The sequence below is a fragment of the Eleutherodactylus coqui genome, chromosome 1 (genome assembly GCF_035609145.1).
Source record: "Eleutherodactylus coqui strain aEleCoq1 chromosome 1, aEleCoq1.hap1, whole genome shotgun sequence".
Taxonomy (NCBI): Eukaryota; Metazoa; Chordata; class Amphibia; order Anura; family Eleutherodactylidae; genus Eleutherodactylus; species Eleutherodactylus coqui.
The window spans coordinates 14229778-14252173 of record NC_089837.1 but is presented as its reverse complement, the minus strand read 5'-3'; positions in this window follow the sequence as shown (position 1 = coordinate 14252173).

Here is a 22396-nt window from a genome sequence, read left to right as displayed (position 1 = left end):
CCGTTGTGACCCTCTGCTTTGGAACCTGACTTTGACTTCGCCTGATCCCTTGTACCGCATATTCTCCTGTTGCCGACCCGGACTTCCTGACTTGCCTCTGTGTCTGTTTGTCTCGGTATTTGTTTGGAAGTCTGACTTTCTGCCCTGCTTCCCTAGTGAGTATAGGGACCGCCGCCCAGTTGTCGCCCTGGGCCTAGCCCAGGGGGGCAAGTAGGTAGGGACAGGGGTTACGGGTAGCTTTTAGGGACTTCCAGTACCCGGACCTCAGTACCCTGACAGTTACACTGGCCAGACGGGGTAAGACTTTTTGCCTCCGACCGGCTACGTTCACCGCTCCTATGGAGGCTGTATCGGCCTTGGCAAACCAGGTCCAGGCCCTGACTAACCTGACACAGGACCTGACTGCCCGCTTGGAGCACCAGGAACAGGTGTTGGCTAAAATTCATGTTCAGCCTTCCCCGCTGCTGGCGACTATCTCTGAGCCTCAGGCCACGCTTCCTGACTTTTTTTCTGGGGAAAGGAAGCAGTTCTTCTCGTTCCGGGAAGGCTGTAAACTGTTTTTTGATTTGCGACCCCACTCGTCTGGCACAGAGTACCAGAGGGTGGGCATCGTCATTTCCCGACTGAGAGGAGAACCTCAAAACTGGGCATTCTCCTTACCCCCTGACTCTCCCTCACGACAGTCTTTAGACACGTTTTTCTCTGCGCTGGGGCAGATCTATGACGAACCTGACCGTGCTGCCTACGCTGTCGCCAAACTGTTGTCCTTGCGACAGGGTCAGAAGGTGGCAGAAGATTATTGTTCCCGATTCAGACAGCATTGCACTGAGTCGGGCTGGAACGACTCAGCCCTCAAGGACTTGTTCTTGACCGGTTTATCTGAAGACCTAAAGGAGCTGCTGGTGGCCCAGCCAGAGCCTGGTACCCTGGAACAAGCAATGTCGTTAGCCATCCGAGCCGACCAGTGCCTGAGGGCCAGACTATCTGCTTGGCCCAGTCTGACCCATGCGGCCTCCCCAGCTACTTCTGCGGAAAGAACGACAACCTCACCTCCCCCCGCTGAACCCATGGAATTGGGGACGATGTCACCTAAACAGCGAAGGGAATATCGGTTAAAGAAGAACCTTTGTTTATATTGCGGAGAATCTGGTCATCGCATCGCTACCTGCGGGAAAAAACCTCGGCAGGAGAAACTTCCGCTCCCAGGCAGTTGTCAGGAGGATTGTCCAGGGGCTCAGGTGCCCCCTGTTGTGTCTAAAATGTTCTTGCCCTGCGTTTTGAAGCTCCGTTCCTTCTCTCGTGCAGGACAAGCCTTTGTTGATTCTGGGGCAGCAGCAAACTTTGTGAACTTTGATTTTGTGGCTCAGATTTTTGGTTCCTTGCTACCTTTAGATCCTCCTATTCAGATTGCCGGGGTAGACTCCACTCCCTTGCATGCCGGCCTCGTCAATCTTGTTACCCCAGAGTTGACATTCACCATAGGAGCCCAGCATACTGAGACTTGCACCTTCCTCGTTATGAAAGACTTGTCGGTGGACATAGTCTTAGGGCTCCCTTGGTTAAGGGAACACAATCCCATTATTAATTGGAACACGCTGGAGCTGGTCAAGTGGGGGTCCTACTGTACTAATCACATGAATCCAGTGCATCTGGATACTTCTGTTTTGGAGGGGGTCGAGTTACCAGACTATATTGATGAGTTTTCTGATGCTTTCTCCAAACATCTCTCTGAAGGATTGCCTCCTCTTAGAGAATTCGATTGTGAAATTGATCTGATCCCAGGTGTTAAACTCCCAAAGGGTCGGATCTACAACGTAACTGTTCCTGAGAGAGAGTCCAGGAAGGACTATATTCAGGACAGTTTGACAAAGGGATATATCACTACACCATGTGATATTCAGATGGATCCCGTTAAGGTGAAGGCTATCACGGAATGGGCTCAGCCAGTTACCCTAAAAGCCCTGCAGCGCTTCCTGGGATTTGCTGAGTATTATCGTAAGTTCATTAAGAACTTCTCCGTGGTGGCTAAGCCTTTAACGGATCTCACCGGAAAGGGGGCGGATGTGTGTAATTGGTCGCCAGATGCACTTGCGGCTTTCACCACCCTGAAGGCTGCTCTCTCTTCAGCGCCCGTCCTCATCCAACCTGATCTATCCAGTTCGTTCATAGCGGAGGTAGACGCCTCTGAGTTTGGAGTAGGAGTGCTACTGTCCCAAGGTACCTCCACACTCACAAACCTTAGGCCTTGTGCCTACTTTTCCAGAAAATTCTCCTCCACAGAGCGTAATTACGACGTAGGTAACCGGGAGTTACTAGCTATTAAATGGGCTTTTGAGGAATGGAGGCACTTCCTGCAAGGTGCCCTCCATCAAATCACTGTACTTACAAACCACAAAAGCCTCATGTATCTAGACTTCGCCAAGAGGTTGAATGCTCGCCAAGCCCGCTGGGCCCGATTCTTTTCACGGTTCAATTTTGTAGTGACTTACAGAACCGGCTCAAAGAATGTTAAAGCAGATGCCTTGTCTAGGAGTTTTGGTACCCCGGAACCTGCAGAATCCGCCGAATTTGCATTCAATATTCATGACAATTCGTCTTCCCAAGTTTCGCCGTTTCTCTGTAATTATGGTTTCCATCCTCGATTTGCACTCTCTACTCCTCCTGTTTCGAACACTCCACCCGCTAATACCGCTATTGATGAACTGTGCACAGTTTGGGCCCAGGTTCATAAGAACCTTCAGGGTTCCCAGGAGAAGGTACTTAGGCAGTCTAATAAGAAACACACTATCTCTGCACCTTTTTTGGTTGGGGAGCAAGTTTTATTGTCTTCTAAGAATTTGAGACTGAAGGTTCCGTCTTTAAAACTTGCACCGCGGTTTATTGGTCCTTTTTCTATTTCGCAGGTTATTAACCCGCTGGTTTATAGATTGTCTCTTCCTGGCTCTTGGAAGATTCATAATGTTTTTCATAAAAGCTTGCTAAAAAGATATGTGACTCCAGTTTTGCCCACCCATGACCCGCCCTCTCCTACACTGGTGCAAGGAGAATTTGAAATTGAGTTGGAAACTATTGTTGACTCCAGGTGGGTTCGGCGCTCTATACAGTATCTGGTCCACTGGAGAGGGTTTGGCCCTGATGGACGGACGTGGGTTCCTGCCATAGATGTTCATGCCCCACGTCTGGTCCGATTATTCCACAGGGCCTTCCCTCTTAAGCCGCTCCGGGTCTTGGGGGTCCAGTGTCCCCCGCAGAAGGGGGGGGGGGTACTGTTAGGACTAGCAGCATCTGCACTTGCTGCTGCATGTCTGGGATCTGCACTCGCTGCCTTTTGCCTAGGTCTGGCTGCTGGCAGGCTCCCCGCCCCAATCAGCTGCTGGGGCGGGAGTTCTGACAGCATTTAAACGTGCCTGTTTCTCTCTAGCATTGCCAGTGTATGTTTGTCTCCAGGCTACACCCGCGTTATCCTTACCTGACTTCCCGTTGTGACCCTCTGCTTTGGAACCTGACTTTGACTTCGCCTGATCCCTTGTACCGCATATTCTCCTGTTGCCGACTCGGACTTTCTGACTTGCCTCTGTGTCTGTTTGTCTCGGTATTTGTTTGGAGGTCTGACTTTCTGCCCTGCTTCCCTAGTGAGTATAGGGACCGCCGCCCAGTTGTCGCCCTGGGGCTTAGCCCAGGGGGGCAAGTAGGTAGGGACAGGGGTTACGGGTAGCTTTTAGGGACTTCCAGTACCCGGACCTCAGTAACCTGACAGTAACTCTCATCATAGGTAAGTTTAAGACTTTGCTTAAAAGAAACATTTAAAACTTCACATTTTTCAAATAGAAAACAAATAATGGTATTAAGTGGTAAGGGCCTCTTTGTCACCCCAGGAGACAGTATGAACAGGTTACTTGGCTGGCCGATTCGAGAACACGCCACACAGAACTGGCCATGAGAGAAACAGCCCTGTCTCACATCTATACCAGCCTTTGCTAGTGACTGCCCCTGTGACTTGTTAATAGTCATGGCGAAACATAATTTAATGGGAAATTGAAGCTGCTTAAATTCAAAAATGTAGTCTGAAGGGATTATAGGTATCCATGGAATAAACACTGTTTCACCTTCACCGCAGCCTGTGAACACAGTCGCCTCAATAACATTCGTCCGCAGTGTCTTTATTTGCAGCCTTGTTCCATTACAGTTTTGGAGGGTTCAAATTCCGTAACAACATTATGGGTGCTCTGACTTTGAGAGTAAGGCGGTGAGCTGGCATTCCTGGCAGCTCCAGTGTATTAAGAAACTCAACAGGATAGTTGACAGCATCATCACTGTTCAGAACTGAGTCAATCGACTTGTAAACAGTCTCCCTTCCACCAAGACGTTCTAACAAACAATGATTTAACGCAGAGCAGAAGCGTTTGTAGGCGTTAACAATGCTCTTTCTCGTAGCCAAGAAGCAGGTTTCTGTCTGAGGTGTTTAATGTCAGGATATACTTCTGCTATGAGACTGTCTACAGAGTCGACAGTAGTACACAGGTTTGGTGGGATCTTAAGGATGCTATGGATGTTGTTAAGCTCTCCACTGCCTATTTTTAACAGAAGATGAGCAAATTCACTGGCATTGATGTCACCCCTCAGATGAACTCTTATATTTGTAGAAAGAGATAATTTTTCTACTTTTGGCCAAAGGAAGGAACTCTTGAGGCAAGCATTGACCTCATCAGCACGAGTACCTTGGGGCATGACAGGTAAAGTTTGCCTGAAGTATCCTGAGAACAACACTGTGACTCCTCCCATAAGTTTGTTGCTGTTACGGAGATCTCGAAGAGTGCGGTCAACTGCCTCTATTCTGGCTTTATGCGTCATTGTACATTCATCCCACCTATAAGTTTACAGTCTTGGAGTACTGATGCAAGGTCACTCTGCTTCGAAATGCTGCAGACTGGGGCTTCAACTCGATTTAAATTTAATGGCAGCTTGAAGGTGGTGTGTGACGTTTTTCCTCTCTGTAGTAGTGTAGCAGCAATGCCTGAGGATGCTACAGCAATTGCAATGTTTTTTGTGCTCCTTTCTTTGGCTAACAACAAATTTAGCAAATAGGTTTTTCCAGTTCCTCCTGATGCATCCAAAAAGAAGACTTTGTTTGAATTAGACTCAACACTTTGTAGTACTTCATGGTAGACAATCTTTTGGTCATCAGTAAGGCATGCTTCATATTTTGTCACTGTGTCTTACAGTATTGCAACATCGTAATTAACCCCTTCCCGTACCGTTACGTCCTGGGAGCCTGGTACTTCCCGCAACAGGACGTAGCGTTACGTCCTGGGGATAGCGCGAGATCACATAAGATCCCGCGCTATCCCACAGCGGGAGCCGGCTGTCAGTCACAGCCGGCGTCCCGCTGCAACAGCGGGGGGACATCGGAGATGCGCCCCCCCCTGTTAACCCCTTCCCTGCCGCGATCTAAGTAGATCGTGGCAGGGAAGGAGTTCACAGAGGGAGCGCACTCCCTCTCTGTCTCCAGCCGGCTATCGCGATGTCATCGCGAGAGCCTGGCCTGTCACCATGGCGTCCTGTATTACCTGTGCCTATAATCGCTGTACAAGCGATAAGGCATGGCAGAGGAGTAGCTCTGCCATGCCTTATAACAGCGATCATAGGCACAGTGCTGCAAGTCCCTCAGAGGGACTCAAATAGTGTAAAAAAAAAGAAAAATGTAAAAAAAAATGTAAAAAAACCCCTTTTTTTTATGCTTTTCTAATATTAGCATAAAAAAAAGGGAAAAAAATTAAACCCCCACATATTGGGTATTGACGCGTCCATAACAACGTGTACAAAAAGATGAACACACTTTTTATTTTGTACGACAAAAAGCGTAAAAAAAAACCGCTAAAAAACAGAGGCAAAATGCTAATTTTTAGCATTTTTCCTCCCAAAAAATGCAATAAAAGTGATAAAAAAAGCCGTACATTCCCCAAAATGGTACCAATAAAAACCACAGCTCGTCTCGCAAAAAATAAGCCCTAATAGAGCTCCGTACATAGAAAAATAAAAAAGTTACAGGACTTTGAATGCAGCTATAGAGAAAAAAAAAAGATTTCCAAAAAAAGGGTGTTTTAATACAAAAAAGTGTAAAAACCTAAAAAAAATAACAATTTTGGTATCGTTGTTACCGTACCGACCTGCAGAAAAAATTTAGTGCATCATTTATGCTACATGATTAACGCTGTAAAAAAAAAAAAAAAAAAAGATATCTATGGCAGAATTGATGCGTTTTCTCTCCCTGTTATCATAAAAAAAATAATAAAAATTACGATATAGTCTATGTACCCAAAAGTGGCACCGATAAAAACTACAGCTCGCCACGCAAAAAACAAGCCCTTATACGGCTGCGTCCACGGAAAAATAAAAAAGTTATGGCTTTTGAAAAATGGAGATGGAAAAATACCAAAAAATCGCTTGGTCCTCAACGCCAAAATAGGCCATGTCATTAAGGGGTTAATTTGCTTCAGACATTCTCGGTTTTTCAAAATGTCATCAGTTCGTATTGATTCTGGTAAGCTATACTCTTGTAAGGTTTGGCCTCTCAAAGACAGAATGATGTCTTCCAGCAAAATCAAGGTCTTGTTATAAATATGCTCTTTATTTTGTGTTTATTTCTTGATTATGTCTCTGCACTTGCCTCAAGATATCCTCAAAGAAATTGTCTTTGTGAGTCTCCCACAACAGCAATGGCTCAGACACCTGACAAAAGACCACCATGATGGCAAACAATTCTCTCAACCTAACTGCTGAATCAGACAAAGCTGCTTCTTCCAATGTTTTATTCCAATGACTGTCATCCTCAAGTAAGCCGAGTGACTTACATGCTGACTGGAATGTTAGATGAAGCACACTGTCAACAGTTTTTGGATGACTGAAAGATGTGGGGCCCCGAACCTCATGCAGCAGCAGTCGCAAATGGTAACATTCAGAGTTATTTGGATGCACTGTATAAACTCTACCAAGAACTGTGTCTTTTGTCACTCCTGGATATCCGATAACGCATGTTCCTTGTTCTCTTTGAACAAATCTATCTTTTTTCCATAAATAGAATGAAGGAACTTCGTGGTATAGGAGGGTTCTTGCAAAGCCATCAACCTTACACAGTTCAAAAAATCCTATAAGAGTAGTTTTTGAAGGGGTGTTAATTTTGTCTATTGCACTATCTGCAGTGAATTAGACTCTTTGTCCAGATGAACCGCAAGGTGCTTTACAGAAAGGAATATTTCATTGAATGGAAAAGAGAAAATACGCCAAATGGCTTCAGAACTGCTAATATATCAACCTGTCTGGTATATGTTTATTTCATCACATTCATTCTCCACTGCGAACGTGGCCTGATCACTACCTTTATTCACATACTTGCAAATATATTTAATGGATTTGACAGAATTGCAGTACTCAACATTGATGTGTGCATTAAAGGTGCGGAGAAGAACAGGATTAAAAGGAACTACCCAGCTGTTATCAAGTACCCAAGTCCTTTGAGCCTTCTTAATAGTTACTGTAAACCCACCCTCACTTGGCGATCTTCTTCTGTACTTTGGATACCCATCATCACCAGTCTGGGTCTCACTGGGGAATGGCTTTGGGTAACTCTTGGAGCACTTGCCATCCTTTATGCACTGGGAATGTGTGTTGAAGTTTCCACATGGCCCATGTATCATATTACGTTTAACAATGTTGTACAGAATTGGATCTTCTTTTGATTTGGTATCTCTGCACAAATTATATTGGCAATCCTGTCTGGTGTAATTGCATTTTCAAGCCATAACAAAATATGAATGTGAGGGAGACCACGTTTCTGCCATTCGACGGAATACATGTAACATCTGGGCTTTCCAAAAAGACTCCCTTTGGGTAACAAACTCATGATCTTTTTAAGTTTAAGATGGAAAACTCGACTTGTGATGTCATGACGATGCTGCGGTTTCTGCCTGGGCAGTAGAGCTTCTGTAATTTCTGTCCATTTTGGGTTACATGTAAAAGTAATGAATAAGTCTGGACGGCCATAGTGACGCACATAGGTCATTGCATCCTGGGTACGTATGTGGATGTACTGTGGTCCTCCTGTGAATGACGATGGCAAGATAACAGCCTGGCCCAACTGTCTGATGTCTGCATCATTTTTATCAATGGCGTCTTTGAGGTGAATGTAACTTTCTGCTCTCAATGTTTTCTGGTTATTTCGGATGAAATTTAACCTCTCTGTTTCTATTTTTGCATACATGTCCACCAAGAACTGGCTAAGGAAGGATCTACAGTGGAATATGTGATTTTGTTAATTTTGACGATACGCATAAAAATTCAAAGCTGAGATTGTTTTGTTACGTGGCTGTTTCGTGGTAGGATGTACCTGAGGCAGAGATATGGAATAGCCATCTTCTCCATAGCAAAACATAATTGGGTACTGTAAAGCATCATATGATCGATGAATTTCGCTGATTCTATGAAGTTTGCTGTCTGTAGCTTGTAACACAATATCCCTTTTTCCAAATGTTTGGCCTACTATGACGACTGCAACTTCATTGACTGTAGGTTTGTTAAACAGCCCTTATGAGCATTTACAGGATTTCTTTCAGCATGAATGACTATTTGAAACTGATCCTTGTCATCACTGGGTAGACTTTCCACTGCAGATTTAAAGTCTTTAATGTACGGGTTGCAGTCATGAAGCATTCTTTGAAGCTGTCGAATCAAATTAGGATTGACAACAGATGCATTTTTACATCTTATATTAATTTGTAGAGATGAGTGAGCACCAAAATGCTCGGGTGCTCGTTACTCGGGACGAAATTTTCGCGAGGGTTCGTTTCGAGTAACGAACCCCATTGAAGTCAATGGGCGACCCGAGCATTTTTGTATTTCGCCGATGCTCGCTAAGGTTTTCATTTGTGAAAATCGGGGCAATTCAAGAAAGTGATGGGAACGACACAGCAACGGATAGGGCAGGCGAGGGGCTACATGTTGGGCTGCATCTCAAGTTCACAGGTCCCAGTATTAAGCCACAATAGCGGCAAGAGTGCCCCCCCCACCCGCACTGTCAGCATAAAGATCGTTCTCCTCTGCCACAGCTGTAACAGCTGTGGCAGAGAAGAACGATGTTAGCCCATTGAATTCAATGGAGCCGGCAATACAGCAGGTTCCACTGAAAGCAATGGGCTGCCGGCGTGTGTGTGATGAATTGTCGGGAAGGGCTTAAATATATAAACCCTTCCCTGCAATTCATCCAGAAATGTGTGGGGATTTCAAGCCCTGCGTCCAGAAAGCAATGCTCTGCCAGGAACCAGGAGAGAGCGACATCCTGCAGCAGCGCCGCAGAACGCCGGGGGAGGTAAGACAATTCAAAAAGTGTTCACTTTCAGGATGTTCCCCTATGAAAAGAGAATTAAGAAGTATGGGTAGGTCTGTAAATAGAGGAAGTTGAACTTTACCACTACAACAGCACATTCCAGGAGTCTCATCTTTCCACTTTAGAGCTTCACAGAAAACACAAACAGTTTCCATACCTCCTGTAGTGACAGATTGATCACTGTCATATAAAATATCAGGATTAGAGATGGGCGAGCACACTCATCCGAGCTTGATGCTCGTTCAAGTATTAGGGTACTCGAGATGCTCGTTACTCGGGACGAGCACCACGCGGTACTCGAGTCAATTCCACTTCCTTCCCTGCATGTTTAGCGCCATTTTCTGGCCAATAGAAATGCAGGGAAGGCATTACAACTTCCTCCTGACGTGCCAGCCCTATACCACCCCCCTGCAGTGAGTGGCTGGTGAGATCAAGCGACCGCCGAGTATTTAAACCTGTCCCGCCCGCTGCTTGCCTCAGACACACGCTGGCAGAGATTAGGGAAGGTGCTGCTCCTCATTCAGGGATAGTGTTAGTGTAGGTTCCTGTCTTCAAGAACCCCAACGGTCCTTCTTAGGGCCACATCTGACCATGTGCATTACTGTTGTGGCTGCTGGGAGCAGTTTTGCACCCCCAATTTTTTTTTTCATCTCGGGCTGTGCAGGCTATTACAGCTATAGCGTTCTCAATCTGCAGTCAATTATACAGAGTATAGGGGCAGTGCTGGTGAGACAGGGACAGTGGTAGTGTAGAATCCAGTTTACAAGACCTCAATGGTCCTTCTTAGGGCTACCTGTGACCGTGTGCATTTTACTGCATGGCTGCTGGGAGTTGTAGTGCTTCACTATTGCACAGCTAGGCCTGTTTGCAGCCTTCCGTATAATTTTTTTCTGGCTGCAGTTTGCGTTACATTACCACTGTCAGCCTCCAACTGTACGCCAATATTTCCATAATTTTTTACACCGGTCTGTGTCTGCCGTCAACTTCACGCACAGCGTACTGCCACAGCCGCTGATAGAGGGAAAAGTCATATACACGCTATATAGCCTGTATTCTTTTTCTACATTTTTTTTTAAAAAAGCTCCTTCTTACGGCTACCTGTGACCGTGTGCATTTTACTGCGTGGCTGCTGGGAGTTGTAGTGCTTCACTATTATGCAGCTAGGCCTGTCTGCAGCCTTCCATATTTTTTTTTCTGGCTGCAGTTTGCGTTACATTACCGCTGTCAGCCTTCAACTGTACGCCAATAATTCCATAATTTTTTACACCACTCTGTGCCTGCCATCAACTTCATGCACAGCGTAGGGCGACAGCCACTGATAGAGGGAAAGTCATATACACACTATATAGCATGTATTCTTTTTCAAAAAAATTTTAAATAAAAAGCTCCTTCTTACAACTACCTCTGACCGTCTGAAATTTACTGGGTGTCTGGTGGGAGTTGTAGTGAATCACTATTGCACGGCTAGGCCTGTTTGCAGCCTTCCATATTCTTTGTTTCTGCCTGGAGTTAGCGTTACAATACCGCTGTCAGCCTCCAACTGTACGCCAATAATTCCATAATTATTTACACCGCTCTGTGTCTGCCATCAACTTCACGCACAGCGTACGGTCACAGCCACTGATAGAGGGAAAAGTCATATACACGCTATATAGCATGTATTCTTTTTCAAAAAATTTTTAAATAAAAGCTCCTTTCTATGGCTAGCTCTGACCGTCTGAAATTTACTGGGTGTCTGGTGGGAGTTGTAGTGAATCACTATTGCATGGCTAAGCCTGTTTGCAGCTTTCTGTATTCTTTGTTTCTGCCTGGAGTTAGCCTTACAATACCACTGTCAGCCTCCAACTGTACGCCAATAATTCTATAATTATTTACACCGCTCTGTGTCTGCTTTATTCGTAATCCACCATGCTGCGGGATAGGGGTAGGGCTAGAGGACGTGGACGCAGGCAAGGACGCGGAGGTCCAAGTGAGGGTGTGGGTACAGGACGAGTTCCTGGTCCAGGTGAATCGCAGCCGGCTGCTGCGGGATTAGGAAAGAGGCAAGTTTCTGGGGTCCCCAGCTTCATATCACAATTTTTGGGTCCACGTGGTAGACCTTTATTACAAACAGAGCAGTGTGAGCCTCCAACCGGGCATGGTCGTGTGAGACAGCGGCCGTAACCTGGTGGCGGCTCTGCAGCTTGGCAGCCTCACGCACGTGCCATGCCTGGCCCACGTCTTTAATTTGGTGGTTCAGCGGTTTCTGAAAAACTACCCGCACTTGTCAGACCTCCTCGGCAAGGTGCGCCGGGTCAGCGCACATTACGCAAGTCCAAGACGGACGCTGCCACCCTGCGGACCCTGTAACATCGGTTTAATCTGCCAGTGCACCGACTGCTTTGTGACGTGCCCACACGGTGGAACTCTATGCTGCACATGTTGACCAAGCTGTATGAACAGTGTAGAGCTATAGTGGAATACCTACTCCAACATGGGCGGCGTAGTGGGAGTCAGCCTCCCCAATTCTTTACAGAGGAGTGGGCATGGATGGCAGATATCTGCCAGGTCCTTGGAAACTTTGAGGAGTCTACCGAGATGGTGAGCAGCGATGCTGCAATCATTAGCGTCACCATTCCTCTGCTATGCCTGTTGAGTAGTGCCCTGCAAAGCAAAAAAGGCTGACGCTTTGCGGTCAGAACAGGATATGGGGGAAGACAGTATGTCGCTGGATAGTCAGAGCACCCTCATGTCTATATCTCAGCGCGTTTTGGAGGAGGAGGAGGAGGGGGAAGAGACAGCTGGGCCCACTGCAGAGGGTACCCATCCTGCTTGCCTCTCATCTGTTCAGCGTGTGTGGCCTGTGGAGGAGGAGAGGATCCAGAAAGTGATCTTCCTAGTGAGGACAGCCATATGTTGCGTACAGGTACCCTGGCACACATGGCTGACTTCATGTTAGGATGCCTTTCCCGTGACTCTCGCGTTAGACGCATTCTGGCCACTACAAATTACTGGGTGTACACACTGCTCGACCCACGGTATAAGGAGAACCTTTCCACTCTCATTCACGAAAAGGAAAGGGGTTCAAAAGTGATGCTACCACAGGGCCCTGGTGGATAAACTGATGGTAAACTTCCCATCTGACAGCGCTAGCGGCAGAAGGCGCAGTTCCGAGAGCCAAGTAGCAGGGGAGGCGCGTAAATCAGGCAGCATGTTCAACGCAGCCAGTAGAACACTCTCCAAGGCCTTTGCCAGCTTTATGGCTTCCCAGCAAGACTGTGTCACCACTCCCCAGTCAAGGCTGAGTCGGAGGGAGCACTGTAAAAAGATGTGATGGAATACATAGCCGATCGTCCCACCGTCCTCCGTGACGCCTCTGCTCCGTACAACTACTGGGTGTCAAAGCTTGACACGTGGCACGAACTCGCGCTGTATGCCCTGGAGGTGCTTGCTTGCCCTGCCGCTAGCGTCTTGTCAGAGAGGGTGTTTGATGCAGCTGGGGGAATGATCATGGATAAGTGTACCCGCCTGTCAACTGACAGTGCCGACATGCTTACACTCATAAAGATGAACAAAGCCTGGATTTCCCCAGACTTCTCTTCTCCACCAGCGGAGAGTAGCGTTATCTAAACAATCTTTTCACTGCAACCCCAGAAAAAAACACTCTTCTCTATCACGTAAAAAAAGGGACATTTACCTTTGTCAATCTGTGTATGATATTAGTCCTCCTCCTCCTGCTCCTCCTCTTGAAACATCCTGTCATCACGCTGAACTGCCAATTTTTCTGCGGCCCAAAAGGCTCATATAACTTTTGTCAAACAATATTTCAACGTTACTAAGTGAAGCATTGAAACTTCAACATGAACCAATTTTTTTTAACAGGGCTGCCTCCAGGCTCTGTTACACATTAAGACACAGTAAGCTAAAATATTAATGGGTTTCACCTGCCCTCTCGGTTGAGCAATTTTTCTGGGGTACATTTCTACTGTTGGTACAGCAATTTTTCGGGCCCTCGCCTACACTGTAATCCCAGTAATTTTTCTGGCCTTCGCCTACACTCATGGTACACCAATGTGTCCGGGGTTGGCCTACACTCTTGCTACAGAAATGTCACACGGGTCTGCCTGCCTATACTTCTGCCACAGTAATGCTACAGGGGTCTTCCTATACTTTTGCAACAGAAATGTTACTTCGGTCTGCCTACACTGCTGCTACTGAAATGTTACTGGGGTCTGTGTATACTGCAGCAAATGAAATGTTACTGGGGTCTGTCTATAATGTTACTACTGAAATGTTACTAGGGTCTGTCTATTCTGTTACTACTGAAATGTTACTGCGGTCTGTCTATTCTGTTACTACTGAAATGTTACTGGGGTCTGTGTATACTGTTGCTACTGCAATGTTACTGGGGTCTGTGTATACTGCTGCAACTGAAATGTTACTGGGGTCGGTCTATACTGCTGCAACTGAAATGTTACTGGGGCCAGTCTATACTGCTGCAACTGAAATGTTACTGGGGTCTGTCTATTCTGTTACTACTGAAATGTTACTGGGGTCAGTCTATACTGCTGCAACTGAAATGTTACTGGGGTCTGTCTATTCTGTTACTACTTAAATGTTACTGGGGTCTGTGTATACTGCTGCAAATGAAATGCTACTGTTACCATACAGCGCGGCGCGTCGCTCCGGCGGCCTGGAGCCCTGTGTCGAGGTTATCCCAGCTGCTGTGGGCGGCGGCATGGGCGTGTCCGCCCGTAGGGTGCCGCCCGCCCTCCTCCGTTCTTCTTATACAGCAGTGGGCGGAGTTGCCTCCTCCCACTCTCCGCCCCTGGGCGGAACCTTGTGGTTAAAAGACTGGCAGTGAAGTGAGCTCATTGCCAGTTATTGGTTCTGCATGCACCTAGCCAGTCTGTCTGCGGTTCTAGTTGTCGGTCAGCTCCCTCTGGTCCCCTATTACTCTGTCTGTTTGTGTTGGTTCTGCTAGCCTCTAATCTAGTCTGGCCCAGTCAGTACTAGTTGCTATCCAGCACCCTGCCAGTTTGCCTGTGAGTCCCATCTCCAGCCTTGTATGTTTTGTTGGTCTGATTCATCTGCCTCCTCTGTCGGCACTCTGTTCCCCCCATTAGGTAGTTTCCTGCTTGTCAGTCGCCAAGTCCCTAGCCAGGGCAGGGACCGCCGTCCAGTTGTCCGCCTGGGGTTAGCCAGGGCCGAGGCAAGTAGGCAGGGACAGTGGGGGTGCGGGAGATCAGGGCACCCCAACTGGCGCTCGGGGGGCAGAGTGCCGTAACATAATAACTGGCCCTTAAAACATTGTTTTTCTTTTCATGGCGGCGATCAGCGCCCTTGCAAACCAGCTGCAAGACCTGGTGCCGGTGATCCGGGATTTGTCAGCTCGCATGGTGGCCCAGGAGCAGTGGGCGTTGTCGCAGGAGCAGAATGCCGTTACCAGTCCCGAACCCAAGTGCCCTCTTCCCGAGGTGTTCTCTGGGGAGAGGAACAAGTTTTTCGTTTTTCAACAGGCGTGTCGCCTGTTTTTTCGGATACGTCCCCGCTCTTCCGGCTCGGAGATCCAGAGGGTCGGGCTCATAATGTCCCTGCTGCGGGGCTCTGCCCAGACTTGGGCCTTTTCCATTCCCGTGGGTTCCCCCTCCCTGCATTCGGTGGACTCCTTTTTTCAGGAACTCGGGGGCATCTTCGATGAACCGGACAGAGTGGGGTTGGCGGTTTCACGGTTGCTGGCGCTGCATCAGGGGTCGCTTTGTGTGGAGGATTATTGCTCCAGTTTCAGACGCTATGCGGGTGATACTGCATGGAACGATAGCGCCCTGAAAGACGTTTTTATGCAAGGTCTCTCGGATGCGGTCAAAGAACTGTTGATCTCCCATCCCGTTCCCGGCTCCTTAAAGGAGGCTATGGAGTTAGCAGTGAAGGCAGATAGGAGGCTCAGGGCTGGGAAGCAAGATAGACCGACCCATAGAGTCAGGGAGGTCATTTGTCCTGTCCCCTCCCCGCCCGTACCAGTCTCTGTTCCCGAACCTATGGAACTGGACCTGCTGGACCCCGAGGAGCGACGCCGGATTCGGTTATTACATCATCTCTGTCTCTACTGCGGGAAAGCTGGACATCGGGTGATAACCTGCCCCCGGAGGCCTCAGCGTCCACAGTCTGAATCGGCAGAAAGACTTCCAGTCCTAGGCGATTGCAGGGAGGGTCGCCTAGGACCTCAGGTACGTCCTAGACTTCTGATACCCTGTCAGGTTAGATTCCGGAACTTCTCCCGCCTAGGGCAGGCGTTTATTGATTCCGGAGCAGCTGCTAACCTGATAAGCATGCATCTCGTTGAGCCCCTGAGGGCTGAATTTGTGGCGCTAAAGACGCCAATTCGTTTTGCTAGCATTGATGCTACTCCTCTTGCTTCGGGCTTGGTACGATGGAGGACCCCAGTGTTACAACTCACGGTGGGGGGTCGCCATTCGGAAGGTCTATCGTTCCTGGTAATGGAGAAAATGTCGGTAGACATGATACTAGGGATGACGTGGCTGGCGTTGCACAACCCCCAATTCGATTGGGCCACTGGGGAGCTAACCAAGTGGGGGCCATCCTGCCATAGCCATCACGCTTCCCTTCCTCCCTGCCCAGTCGATACCGCACTCAGTCCCCGAGGTCTCACTTACCTTCAAACCCCGTCCGCCCGCCCTGCTGCTGATGTCGCCACCGATGCCCTGCATAGGGGACGGAAGAAAGGGGTGGGGTCTCGTAGGCAGTTGCGTTGTGAGGAGAGTCTGTCGGTATTTGAGCCGTACAGGGTGGGACAGAAGGGGTACCGGTCCTCTGGAAATCGCAAAAGGAGGGGTCGCAGGGGGTTCCATAAGTCGTTGTCGAAACCTGTTGTCTCTTCGGTGATGCCCACCTCCGGTCCCCCGCCGCCCACCCTGGTCTGTGATGAAGTTGAACACGAGGCTCAGGAGATCCCGGATTCTCGCCGGGGTACAGGAACCTTACAATATTTGGGGCCCCGGAAGAGTTTTTTGGAGTATGATAGCTCAGATGACAGTGATTTTAAAATTGGAGTTGCCTCATATTTTGAAGACAGCGTCATTGGGAGCGAGGATGGGACAAGAGATAGTGGTGAACGTTCGGGCATTGACTCGGAAGACGACCTGAAACACGACGATATGTCAACGGTTGGTCCTGAAGAAGATGTAGAAAGGAGAGCCCCTGAAGGAAATGGGGCAGCCACAGGCTACCGAAGTCATGGACCTGAGGATCAGTCCATGGTGACCGCTCGGGAGGGTCACATTCTCGGGTTGGTACAGCGTTTTCACAGCCGTTTTTTGGATAAGCCTGGTCGAGCTTCCGGGGGCCCGGAGGTCCCCCGTCAGAGGGGGGGTAATGTTACCATACAGCGCTGCGCGGCGCTCCGGCGGCCTGGAGCCCTGTGTCGAGGTTATCCCAGCAGCTGTGGGCGGCGGCATGGGTGTGTGCGCCCGTAGGGTGCCGCCCGCCCTCCTCCGTTCTTCTTATACAGCAGTGGGCGGAGTTGCCTCCTCCCACTCTCCGCCCCTGGGCGGAACCTTGTGGTTAAAAGACTGGCAGTGAAGTGAGCTCATTGCCAGTTATTGGTTCTGCATGCACCTAGCCAGTCTGTCTGCGGTTCTAGTTGTCGGTCAGCTCCCTCTGGTCCCCTATTACTCTGTCTGTTTGTGTTGGTTCTGCTAGCCTCTAATCTAGTCTGGCCCAGTCAGTACTAGTTGCTATCCAGCACCCTGCCAGTTTGCCTGTGAGTCCCATCTCCAGCCTTGTATGTTTTGTTGGTCTGATTCATCTGCCTCCTCTGTCGGCACTCTGTTCCCCCCATTAGGTAGTTTCCTGCTTGTCAGTCGCCAGGTCCCTAGCCAGGGCAGGGACCGCCGTCCAGTTGTCCGCCTGGGGTTAGCCAGGGCCGAGGCAAGTAGGCAGGGACAGTGGGGGTGCGGGAGATCAGGGCACCCCAACTGGCGCTCGGGGGGCAGAGTGCCGTAACAGCTACTAATACTGGGCTATGCCTATACTGCTGCTACGGAAATGTTACAGGGGTCTGTCTATACTGTTGCTACTGAAACGTTACTGGGGTCTGTGTATACTGCTGCAAATGAAATGTTACTGCTGTCAGTCTATACTGCTGCAAATGAAATGTTACTGGGGTCTGTCTATACTCCAACTACTAAATTGTCACTGGGCTCTGCCTACACTGCTGCTTATGAAATGTTAATGGGGTCTGTCTATACTGTTTATAATGAAATGTTACTGGGTTCTGTCTATACTGCTGTAAATGAAATGTTACTGGGTTCTGTCTATACTGCTGTAAATGAAATGTTACTGGGTTCTGTCTATACTGCTGTAAATGAAATGTTACTGGGGCTCTGTCTATACTGCTGTAAATTAAATGTTACTGGGGTCTGTCTATACTGTTACTACTGAAATGTTACTGGGGTCTGTCTATACTGTTACTACTGAAATGTTACTGGGGTCTGTCTATACTGTTACTACTGAAATGTTACTGGGGTCTGTCTATACTGTTACTACTGAAATGTTACTAGGGTCTGTCTATACTGCTTCTACAGAAATGTTGCTGTGGTCTGTCTATACTGCTGCAAATTAAATGTTACTGGGGTCTGTCTATACTGCTGTAAATGAAATGTTACTGGGGTCTGCCTACATTGCTGCTACTGAAATGTTACTGGGGTCTGTGTATACTGTTACTACTGAAATGTTACTAGGGTCTGTCTATACTGCTTCTACAGAAATGTTGCTGTGGTCTGTCTATACTGCTGCAAATTAAATGTTACTGGGGTCTGCCTACATTGCTGCTACTGAAATGTTACTGGGGTCTGTGTATACTGCTGCAAATAAAATGTTACTAATACTGGGCAATGTCTATACTGCTGCTAGGGAAATGTTACGGGGGTCTGTCTATACTGTTACTACTGAAATGTTACTGGGATCTCCCTAGATTTCTTCTGCATCATAACTGTTAGTGGGGTCAGCTTATACTTTTACAACAGTAATATTACAGGAGTCAGTGCATAGTATGGGTGCACTACGTTTTCCCATCACAGTGTTCTAAGTATCTGGACATAACCAAAAAAAAAAGAATACAAAAAAACTTCCCGACTGACTAGGGCATGGAGTGTAGGCCAAAGCCAACCTGTATTTTATCTCACGTTATCCCCGGCTATCCGGGGCACTGCATTGTGACAAACAAGAGGAGCGAAACAGCCCTAATGAGACGTTCACACCTACGTTAGCATTGGAGTCCGCTGTATGCCCGTGATTGCTGAGGTTTTGTGCAGAGGCCTATGTCCTGGGTGCAGTGAAAGTCAGCTTCCTGCCTATGACTGCTGAAGCAGTATGCCGAGGCCTATGTCCTGTGGGAACTGCAACTGCGCCAGATTGGGGATGTGCAACTTTTTCCTGGCTAATCCAGTCATTGTAGCAGGGAAAGAAAATGTGACTGATTTACTTTGCCAGCTTGGCCCTTCTGCAGGCAAGCGTATTATTTTTTCGGCCTACTGTGTGCGTTACAGTACCGCTGCCAGCCTCCAAGTGCAGGCCAATAAGCGCCTAATTTTTACCACACTCAGTGTCTGCTGTATTCGTAATCCACCATGCTGAGGGGTAGGGGTAGGCCTAGAGGACGTGGCCGTGGGTGAGGACGCGGAAGTCCAAGTGAGGATGTGGGCACAGACCGAGTTCCTGGTCCAGGTGAATCGCAGCTGGCTGCTGAGGGATTAGGAGAGAGGAAAGTTTCTGGGGTCCCCAGCTTCATATCACACTTTTGTTGTGTGATTTTCAAAGTAACAAAAAGTTTCTTTCCGCGCTCGTCCTGTAGATCTTCTTGTGTGGAATAAAAAATCAAATAAACTGTCACGGAGGACAGTTTTTTATAATAGTATATTTATTCCCAAAATACAAAATAAAAAAGTTGCATGCAAGAAACAACTTGCTGTAGTAGATGGACAACGCGTTTCGGCGTTCTCAGACGCCTTTCTCAAGTGTACCAATACATTGAAAATACATCTTTTAAATAGTCGGTCTTACCTTTTGGAGGTGGGAGTTACAGGTGCTCGGCGTGCGCTCTCGTGGCGTGTCGCTCTGGCGCAATGTATGAGCGTCATGGCTCTGTAGTGAAAAGGTGTTTTAGCGCAAGTGTGCGCTACTATTGAACGTAGAGTCCGTAATGTGGAACGGTAAATGCGTATCTGTGCAAACCTGTACTAGTCAATTACATAGCACGGGAAACTGCGGGGCTCCCGTTATGTCGCTATATTAAGGGTCGCTCCGACCTCCAAAGGAAGCTAAATATTATTTAGCGACCCTTAATATGGCGACATAACGGGAGCCCCACAGTTTCCCGTGCTATGTAATTGACTAGTGCAGGTTTGCACAGATACGCATTTACCGTTCCACATTACGGACTCTACGTTCAATAGTAGCGCACACTTGCGCTAAAACACCTTTTCATTACAGAACCATGACGCTCATACATTGCGCCAGAGCGGCACGCCACGAGAGCGCACGCCGAGCACCTGTAACTCCCACCTCCAAAAGGTAAGACCGACTATTTAAAAGATGTATTTTCAATGTATTGGTACACTTGAGAAAGGCGTCTGAGAACGCCGAAACGCGTTGTCCATCTACTACTGCGAGTTGTTTCTTGCATGCAACTTTTTTATTTTGTATTTTGGGAATAAATATACTATTATAAAAAACTGTCCTCCGTGACAGTTTATTTGATTTTTTATTCCACACAAGAAGATCTACAGGACGAGCGCAGAAAGAAACTTTTTGTTACTTTGAAAATCTATATATTTAACCCATTGAGAGACGTGCCTCTCTCTGGGATCCTTCATTCCAGCGACTCTCCTTCTTCATTGAAGGATTTCTGAAGTTTCTTCATTTACTATGGGCATACTTGGACTACAGGTGCAAGCGGGTTGTTCCTAGCGCTGCATAGGAACCCCGCTATGCACCAGGTGAGTCAATCTCATTGATTACTATATGGTGGCGCGGATTGTCATTTGAACTTTTGTTCTGTGGCTTCACTGTTGTCCATTGGCTCTTATTCGTATCTGAAGCTTTGATTTTGCCCATGTAGGCAAAATCCACAGTGGTATCGCAGAACCCAGCCTGAACCTGGGCCCGCTAACGTAGTTCCCACACAGACTATAGCGGGTCCTGGTCATGCTGTCTTAGCCTTGTAATGCTACCCCCTTTAACCCCCCCCCCCCCCCCTCCTCCTCCTCCTCCAACAATGTAAACATTCTTGGCAAATGGTAAAGCTTTGGTCCCTCTTGCGGCAATCCAAGAATTTCACCTTAACCAGCACAATAGAAATGCACCCGCCACCCCCCCCCCCCCCCGTCCCTTTTAATCCTGGGCACAGTTCCAAAAACCAAAGATATACAACCAGGGTGCTATTCGATTATCCCTAGCTGAAGCATTTAGCCGAGCGGTAGAGCAATTATGGCTTCCATCTTGTTAGTGCAGATAATAATTACATAGTGTTGTGTTATGCTGAGGTAGGAATAGAGTCGACTCTCGAACACAGCATCCCTACAGGGCTTGGGACAGAGTAGCAGCAGGCACATATCCTTGGTGGAAGCAGGCCAGCTGAGAGCCACATACTCCCGGAATGATTTTGGACTGATTGAAGAGGCCTTTACTTGTGATCATCTTTGGTAATTCCTGACAAAGATGAGTGGTATAGCCAGAAACTTGCATTGTTAACACTTTGCAATGGTCAACAGAAAACATATGAATGAAGCCTTTCCATATTTCTGATTGAGATGAGGAGTGCCCACTTTTAGTTCCTAGAATATCCTTTTCGTTGCTATCAAATACCCCTCTTGTCTCTGAAAATACTAGCTTTTCCACATAACTGTTGTCGCTTCCGCTTTTATTCTGTGGCTTTACTTTTGTCCAGTGGCTCTTAGGCGGATCAGAAGGTTTGATTTTGTCAATGGAGGCAAAATCCACGGTGGAGGCCCGGAACCCAGCCTGAACCTGGGCCCGCTAACGTGGTTCCCAAGCAGACCATAGTGGGTCCTGGTCATGCTGTCTTGGCCTTGTAATGCCACCTCCTCCTCCCGCTTGGAGTCAGGGGGTCAGCAATGTGCATCAGGTATTTTCTCTCGTGTTACCAGTTATCGGAGATACTTGTTTGGACCAAAGGAGAGGTGCGTAACTGCATTAACGTTACAGGGGTCTGCCTATACTTCAGCTGCAGAAATGTTACAGGGGTCTGCCAATACCGCAGCTACATTAATGTTACTAGGGTCAGTCTATACTGCTGCAACTAAAATGTTACTGGGGTCTGTCTATACTGTAACTACAGAAATGTTACTGGGGTCTGCCTAGACTACTGCAACATAACTATTATTGGGGTCAGCTTATACGTTTGCTACAGGAATACTACAGGGGTCTGTGCATAGTATGGCTGCACTAAGTTTTCACATCTCGGTGTTCTACCTATCTGGCCCCCAAAAAACCCCAAAAACAGTGTGACTGGTGCATGCAGTGTGGGCCGAAGCCCACCTGTATTTTATGTGACGTTAGCTCTGCTATCCAGGCACTGCAATGGGATACAGTAATATACCAGGGAGCTGCCCGTGCTGTAGGTGCACACAGAATTCCCATAGTTAAGTTGTACCTGCCTGTGACTATTAATAAAAAAAAACAAACCAGTTTTTATCTAACGTTAGCTCAGCTATGGAGGGCACTGCAATGGGATTTATTTATGTACCGCCCGTGGGTTCCAGGGAGCCACCCATGCTGTGGGTACACACGGAATTCCCATAGGGGAGTTGTACCTGGCTATGTCTATTTATAGACTGAGGCATGCAGTGTGTGTGGAAACCAACCTGCATTTTATCTGGCTGTAGCTCAGCTATCCGGGGCACAGCAATAGGATTTATTTTTGTTCCACGGGTGGCTTCCTGGGACCCACCCATGCTGTGGGTGCACGCGGAATTCCTATTGCGGAGTTGTACCTGCCTG